This window comes from Dasypus novemcinctus, chromosome 21 (genome assembly GCF_030445035.2).
Source record: "Dasypus novemcinctus isolate mDasNov1 chromosome 21, mDasNov1.1.hap2, whole genome shotgun sequence".
NCBI classification, from domain to species: domain Eukaryota; kingdom Metazoa; phylum Chordata; class Mammalia; order Cingulata; family Dasypodidae; genus Dasypus; species Dasypus novemcinctus.
Window position 1 is genome coordinate 58,976,880 of NC_080693.1, and position 7,252 is coordinate 58,984,131.

Below are 7,252 nucleotides of genomic sequence, written 5' to 3' on the forward strand. Positions count from 1 at the left end.
ATTGAAGCCTCCTAGCTAGATGCAAAATAGTGACTACCTTTCCTCCCCACCCCCTCTTCACTCAGGATCCACTTTTCCTTTTTATCCTGGGGGGTGGCATAAACAAGAAGTAAAATCGGATTCCATTCATTCATTCAGTCAGCAAATATTTCCTGACCCTTTCACTCTAGCACCCTGCTAGGCAAAATGCAACTCCTGGAAGCACCATTCACACTGTATTTTCTGTGAATGGCGCTTAGGAGAGCATTATTCACATTACATTTTCTGTAAAAGCTGCCTCTTGAAGTTGAATATAACATGAATAGTGTCCCCTGGGGTGCAGCACCCAGTTGATAGGGATTGGGAAGCTGCAATGAATAAAACAACCACTCAGCCCTACAGGATCTTACCAGGAACAATTGAGTGCTAATACTACTTTGCATCTAACAGATCAGTTCTTTTATAATACATTATTTTATTTCATCCTTACTGTAACTCTGAGATGAATCTTTTTATGACCATTCCCCATTTAAAGATGAGGAAATTTTGGATTAGAGAGGATGAAATCCTGACAAAGCAAGGACCCTTTCTTTGACAGAACTCCAAGGTAGAGCTCTGTTAAAAACACTTCACAGGGAGCGGATGTGGCTCAAGCGGTTGAGTGCCTGCTTCCCACATAGGAGGTCCCGGTAGCTTTGGTTCCCGGTGCCTCCCCCCAAAAAACAAGAGAAAAAAAACAACTTAAGGGAGCTGATGTGGCTCAGTGGTTGAGTGCTGGCTTCCCACATACAGGGTCCCAGGTTCAATCCCAGGACCTCAAAAAGGAAACATTTTATGGTTCCAATTGTGAAAACTTCATCATATTATATCAAACATATTAAAATGTGGCAACATTTCACATTCAATAAAATTTACAAGTAACTATATGTGGTTGAATTGAGCTGCTGTAAACACTTTGTATTCATTTAATAAAATATTAATTTTTGTCGTTATACTTTGGAGCAAACAAAACATTTTTCTTAGGTCTCAAACAGTTTCATAGGTCCTTGAAAAACCATACCTACATGTTAAAACAATTCTAGGTGGGAGCAGTGGAGACTTCTGCCCTTCCGTCCCTCTGGACATCTCATGAGGATTTTCCCTGTCATCACAGTCCCACGTTTCTGGACAGCAATTTCCCTGCCTCTCCTTCTCCCAACATTTCAGTCTAGAGCTTCCACTTCTCCAGTGAGCTGCCTTAGCTTAATCTGCATCCTAATTTGCATTTGGCTTCATATGTGATGGCACAGCCTGCAGTGTCATCATTGAGCCATTCATTCCTTCAACACAGGCTTGTTGAACTATATTGGGTGTCAGCCATTGCACTGGACACTAGGAAAAAACAAAACAACAACAACAAAACAAGGGATGAATTAGAAATGGTTCCCAGTCCAGGGAGGAGAAAGACAAAACGATTAAATAGTATAGTGTTCTAAGGGCCCAATGCCAAGCTGACCATATTCTTAGAATAAAAATCAGGAGATAGTCTACAGGTATATGGGTTCCTTTCACCAAATCTTTGTTGAGTTTTTTTTTTTTATCATGTGATAGGTTTGGGGACAGAGTGATGAACAAGGCACTGTCTTCATTCTCAGAGGAGGGAGAGAGACAATAAACAAGTACCAAACAAAAGACCAAGATAATTTCAGTGGCACAGGAAGAGTAAATTGGTAGAACCACTATGTACAATAATTTGGCATGATAGATAGTTACATGTACATACCCCTTGGCCCAGCAATTTGCATAAATGCTTTAATCCAGAAATTTCACTCTCCATAATAGCTCCAATATACCCACACAAGTGCAAAATGGTGTGAGTACAAAGCTATTCATGGCAGCATTTTCAATAGCAAAAAAAAAAAAAAAAAAAGGAACTATTTCAATGTTGATCAATAGGGAATTAAGGAATAGATAATCCATGTAACCATACAATGGAATTCCAAGCAGAAATTAAAGGAATAGGGCAGATTTGTAATATACTGGCATGGAAAAGTCTTCATAATATTTTTAAGTGTAAAAAGCAAGGTGTAGAACAGTGCATTACATAATATATTACCATGAGTGCAGAAAAAATGAGCATATATCAAGTTTGTTGTTTTAGAGAATAGATCTGGGAAGATGTATAAGAAATTGGAAATACTTATTGCCTCTGGGGAGAAGAAGAGGGCTGGAGGACTGGGTGACAGGGGAGAGAAGGACACACTTTCTTTGTACCTCTTGAATTTTGTACCATCTGTATCATCTATTAAAAACAGAAAAAACGTAAAAAGAACAATTTCAGGTAGTGACAAGAGTTATGACTTAAATATAATGGAATAGCGTAACAGTGAGTAGGAGAAGGCGGAGGAGAGGGGAAGCTACTTTGAACTGGGTGGCCAGAGAAGACCTTTTTGAGAAAGTGACATTTGAACTGAAACCTGAGTGATTGGAAGGACCCAGCCCTGCTAACACCTGGGTCCAGGCTGCGGGACCAGCCAGTGCAAAGGCCCTAAGACAGGAACACACTTAGCATCATTGAACGATAGAGAAGCCCGTGTGGCTGGAATGCCGTGAGCGAGGGGTCAGCAGCATTGAGTGACATTGAAGCAGCAGCCAGACCACGTCCTACTGGGTCTTGTAGGCCATAGTGAAGAGGGTAGGCAATGGGAAGCCACTAGGGTTGTTTTAGAACTAGAGTGAATGACATGATCTGATTTTTTGTTTAAAACATTTACTTTGGCTGTAAGAAAAAATTAAAAAAAAAAAAAAAAGAATTATAGGGGGTAAAAGTGACATTTGAGAGACCAAAGGTTGGTGGCTGTAGCCCTGAGGAGAAATGATAGAGCTTAGACTAGCTGGTGGTGGTGGAAGTGGAAAAAGCAGCATAGATATGTATTGAATGTATTGGAAGAGAAATTGGTAGATCTTAATGATGGGCAAGGAAAGAGGAATCAACAATGTGTGTTCAGTGAGTAAATCATCTGAAATTGTAATTGTCCCCCCAAACATGGACCTCGTGATTGTCAGAGTTTTATGCTTCTGGAAGCTTCCTAGTCCCCTCCTTCTCAAACCAAAAGGCAAAGGCAACAGCATCTTCATTCACATCCCGGTGGTCAGTAGCTCCAGGCACAAGGAAGATGTGCTTGGGTCCTGCAGTATGGAGGGGAGTGGGAAGACAGTGCTTGTGAGACAAGGAATCCAGGAGAAGGAGGGTTCAATGGGTGTTCAAGAGACAAGCGTAGGGATTAGAGGGGTCACAGCTCCCATACCAAATCCCAAAACATTGTCATGGCCGGCAACTACCCAGGTCAACTTTCTCATATTTCAGATGGGAAAGTGAGGCCTTATCCAAGGCCATACAGCAAAGCTACTGTCCAAGGAGAGACCCATGCATATTAAATACCCAACACAAACTCACTGTCAGCACAGAAACGCGCACTGTGACAGTCCTGTGTGCACAGACCACGGTCGAAGTCATTCTACCTTCCTGCACACACATTAAAGCCAGGTGAGGACAGAAGAGGCATTTTGTTTCTATGAAGCAGGGAGAGAGAAAGGCAAACTCTTTCAGGGCCTGCATTCCTGAGATGGGGGTGAGAGGGGCTGAAGGGGCCACCAGCGTGACCGGGGCTGGCGTGTCTGGCGAGCTTGGCCTCTGCCCCTTCGCTAACCCGGGGCCCGGGAAGCGGCCTCCCACGTGGTTGGGCTACAAATGTTTGTAAAAGGCCACCTTTAGGAAGGACTGGTAGAACTTTTCAGAAGCTTCCAAGTTACTTTCCGATGGCCCCAGGGAGGCCTTGTGCCTGCTCATCTCAGTCTGAGGAACTCCTTTCAGTGAACTAATTCATATAAATACTTCCCCTGTGACCCATGCTCCAGACTAGAGGCCCTGTGGGCCAGGCCCGGGCTCCAGACCTGGACCTCGGACTCTGGACCTTCCCCTCCCTTCTTCTGTTTGTTTTCAGTCCTTTGACCCCTGACTGGCTGGTGAGGGAGGTGAAGGGGAGGAGACTCTGGTGCCAGCACAGGTGCACACCTGCGCGCACACAGCCTTAAGTGCCCCCCAGGTCTCAGTGGCGGGTCAATGATTGACTGGCACTTCACGGGCTGCTGGCCCCAGACCCTTGCCGGTCACCTCTGTAAGCCAGAGTCCCGGCCCTGCCTCTTCAGCACCACAGCCCTCAGGCCCGGTACCTGTCATCCAAAGATCTTCTGGGACAACTCTCACGCTCCTGCCCCTCTGACCCTTGGCTTGCTCCCCACTGGCCTGCGGTCACGCCCTTCCTCTGGACCCCAGCCTCCCTCACTCTAGACCCCTCTCAGACTCTCGGGCTCCTCCAACAAATGGCCCGCCCCTCAAAGCTCCCCTCTCAGTCTTTGTCCCTCAGACATCCTCTTTCCTTGGCTCTCCTGCCAGGCCCTGCTGGAGGGACAGCAGAGGGGAGAGTCGAATCAGCAGCGCCCACCCCTGCCCCCCTTCCTCTTCTCTTGTCAAACACCAGACAAGGTTTTTTCCCCTTCCTTTCCGGCTCTGAATGGGCTCTTTCTCTTCGGTAGATTCGGCCCCTCGCAAGCCTCCTCCCCAGGGCGTGAGTTCTGACCCCAGCTCCTCCCCCCTCCCTGCCCCCACGCTGGCTGCCCCGCCTCTCTGGGCAGCCCACTAGCGCCGAGCATTGTCTGCCAGCCCCGGGTTTCTTCCTGAGCTCTCCAACGTGGAGAGGGGGGCTTGTCTGGCGGGGTCGGGGTGGAGGCAGGATCTCCATGGAGGGGGAGACCCTGAGCAGTCTCCTCTGGCAAGCCCGCAGAGGTCTGGGGAGAGGGTGGGTTCACGATACCCTCGATTCGGAGCTCTTGAACCTAAGGGAAGAAGGCAAAGCCTCACTGGGCTTCAGGTCCCCACTCTCCTCTGTGACCCTGGACAAGTTCCTTTACCTTGTAGAACCTCCAGGTTCCACCTCTGAAAATTGGGGAACGATAACAGTCACTTCTGGTGCCTTGAGGACCCAGTGGGATAAGGAGGGTGGATGTAGGACAGAAAATGGCACAGAGAAGGGCCCAATAAAGGATGGCATGACAGCGTTCCTCGCTGCACAAGCCCTTCCTAACACAAGGGCTGGGGAGGGGCAGGCTCTAGGGGAGACCCTGACCCTGACCTTAACTTCCTGATGGTCTCCTGCAGGCTGCATGTGCACTGGTCCAGGTGCAAGCCTTCCGCCGAGTATGTGACCGGCAAGTGACTCTTGGAGCCAGGTCAGCACCTCTTTTCCGGAAGGGCCGAGGCGGTGGATTTATGGAATGTGGGTTGAGGTCCAGGGCTGTGTGCCGGGATGGGGATGAGGGCCTGGTTTTGCTGGATGTTCGACTTTTCCCTAGTTAACCCTGAAACAGTCCCGGGCAAATTGCTTAACTCTTTTGAGCCTCCGTTTCCTTAGGCCTAATTCTAACACCTAGAGAAAAGAGGAATATTGATACCCATCCTGAAGGGCTACTGTGTCCCCAAGAACAATGGTGTTTCTCAAACATTTCTGACTATGATCCAAGGAATAAGTCCTTTTTAAAAATTCACCAATTGGGGCACACATCCCAAACCACTCTTACCCTTACTATATTCTTACTCCATGTGATGCTGTCAGATATTTTCTATTCCATTCTTTCTTAAAAAAGAAAAAAAGAGCTAGCCTAGATCATCTAAATTTGTTTCAGGACCCCCTAAGGATGATCCTGACCTGCAGTTTGAACATTACTACTTAGAGACAAAGGGGGACTTGTCATCATTTTAAAAAATAAAGGTTAAAGTTCAGCCCACTCATTTGCATGTGTATGCCTAATTCTGTAACTAATTTTTTTCTTTTTTAAAAATTTGGTTTTTTAATGAGATAAGTTGTAAATTTATAGAAAAATCATGCTGAAAATACTCACCTCTCCTTAAATACACGGTTTTCCCTATTATTAACATTTTGCATTAGTATGGTACCTTTGTTAAATTGATGAAGCAATATTATCATAATTATTCTGTTAACTGAAGTCCATAATCCATTAGGATTCTCTGGGTTGCCCAGTCCTATGGGTTGTTTTTTAAATTCTAGTGACATGTATACAACTTAAAATTTCCCCTTTTAACCACATTCGAATATGTAATTTAAATTACATTCACGATGTTTTGCTGCCATCATTGTATTTAATTTTGTATTCATAACTTTGTATTTCTGTTCTTAAAAGAGCATCTTCTAAATTATATAAGCTCCAGGACCCACAAAACCTGAATCTACCCCAGTGTAACAAATCTGGACTATTTATTGATCAGCTATGTGTCAAGTACTGTGCTAAATGCTTCAGGAGTATTATTTCTTTTAACCCCTAGCACAGTTTGCCACATGCCCTTATGGACCCTATTTTACAGATGGGCAAACTGAGACCCAGAAGGCTCCATCACTTGCCCAAGGTCACACAGCTAATACACGGCAGAGCTGAGAGATTTGACTCAGGTCATTCTGATCCCAGAGACCCTGCTGCTCTCAAGCATCCCTCAGTGTTTGACATGTGGATGCTCTTTAGGAAATTCTAGTGTCCTTCATTCTCCACTTCCCAAGAGGTGCCTGTGACCCCCGCCTTCACCAGCACAGACATTGCTGTTGGCTAGGGTATATTCCAATAAGACTTGTGAGATTTAGCAAATAAAATTAAGGAAGCCCAGTTAAATTGAATTTCAGGTAAACAATGAATAGTTTGTTATTATAAGTATGTCCCATGCAATACTTCATTGGAATTTCCAACAAAAACAGACCTCCTTCCCATCCCTACCCCCTCTCCAACCCAGTCACACTGGGCCTTAGGGCAGGGTCAGGGGCTGCAGGTGGAATGCAGGGTGGGGAGCCCGACTGCAACACGGTAATAAAAGGGAAGGGACCGGAAGGGACCAGGAAGAAACCTTGAATGAATTGGCAGCTGGGTGCCCTCATTAAAAAACAAAACAAAACAAAAACAAGAGGCCCCTCTAATTTGAACTCCTCTCCCCAGATCTGTAGAGCCCCTTAAGACTGGAGAAGATAACTAGAGGATTCCAGAAGCTATGCCAGGGAGTCCTGGAAGCCAGAAGTTAAGCACAACACATCCCCTTCCTTGATTTTACTTCAGCATGCGGTGGGAAAACCATTATTTGATATTAAGACAAATAGGCATGTGACGGAGTAGGATGCAAACTCGCCAAGAATGTTTAAGATAAAACCTGCGACTTAGAAGGAAGTGAGTGAAGGAT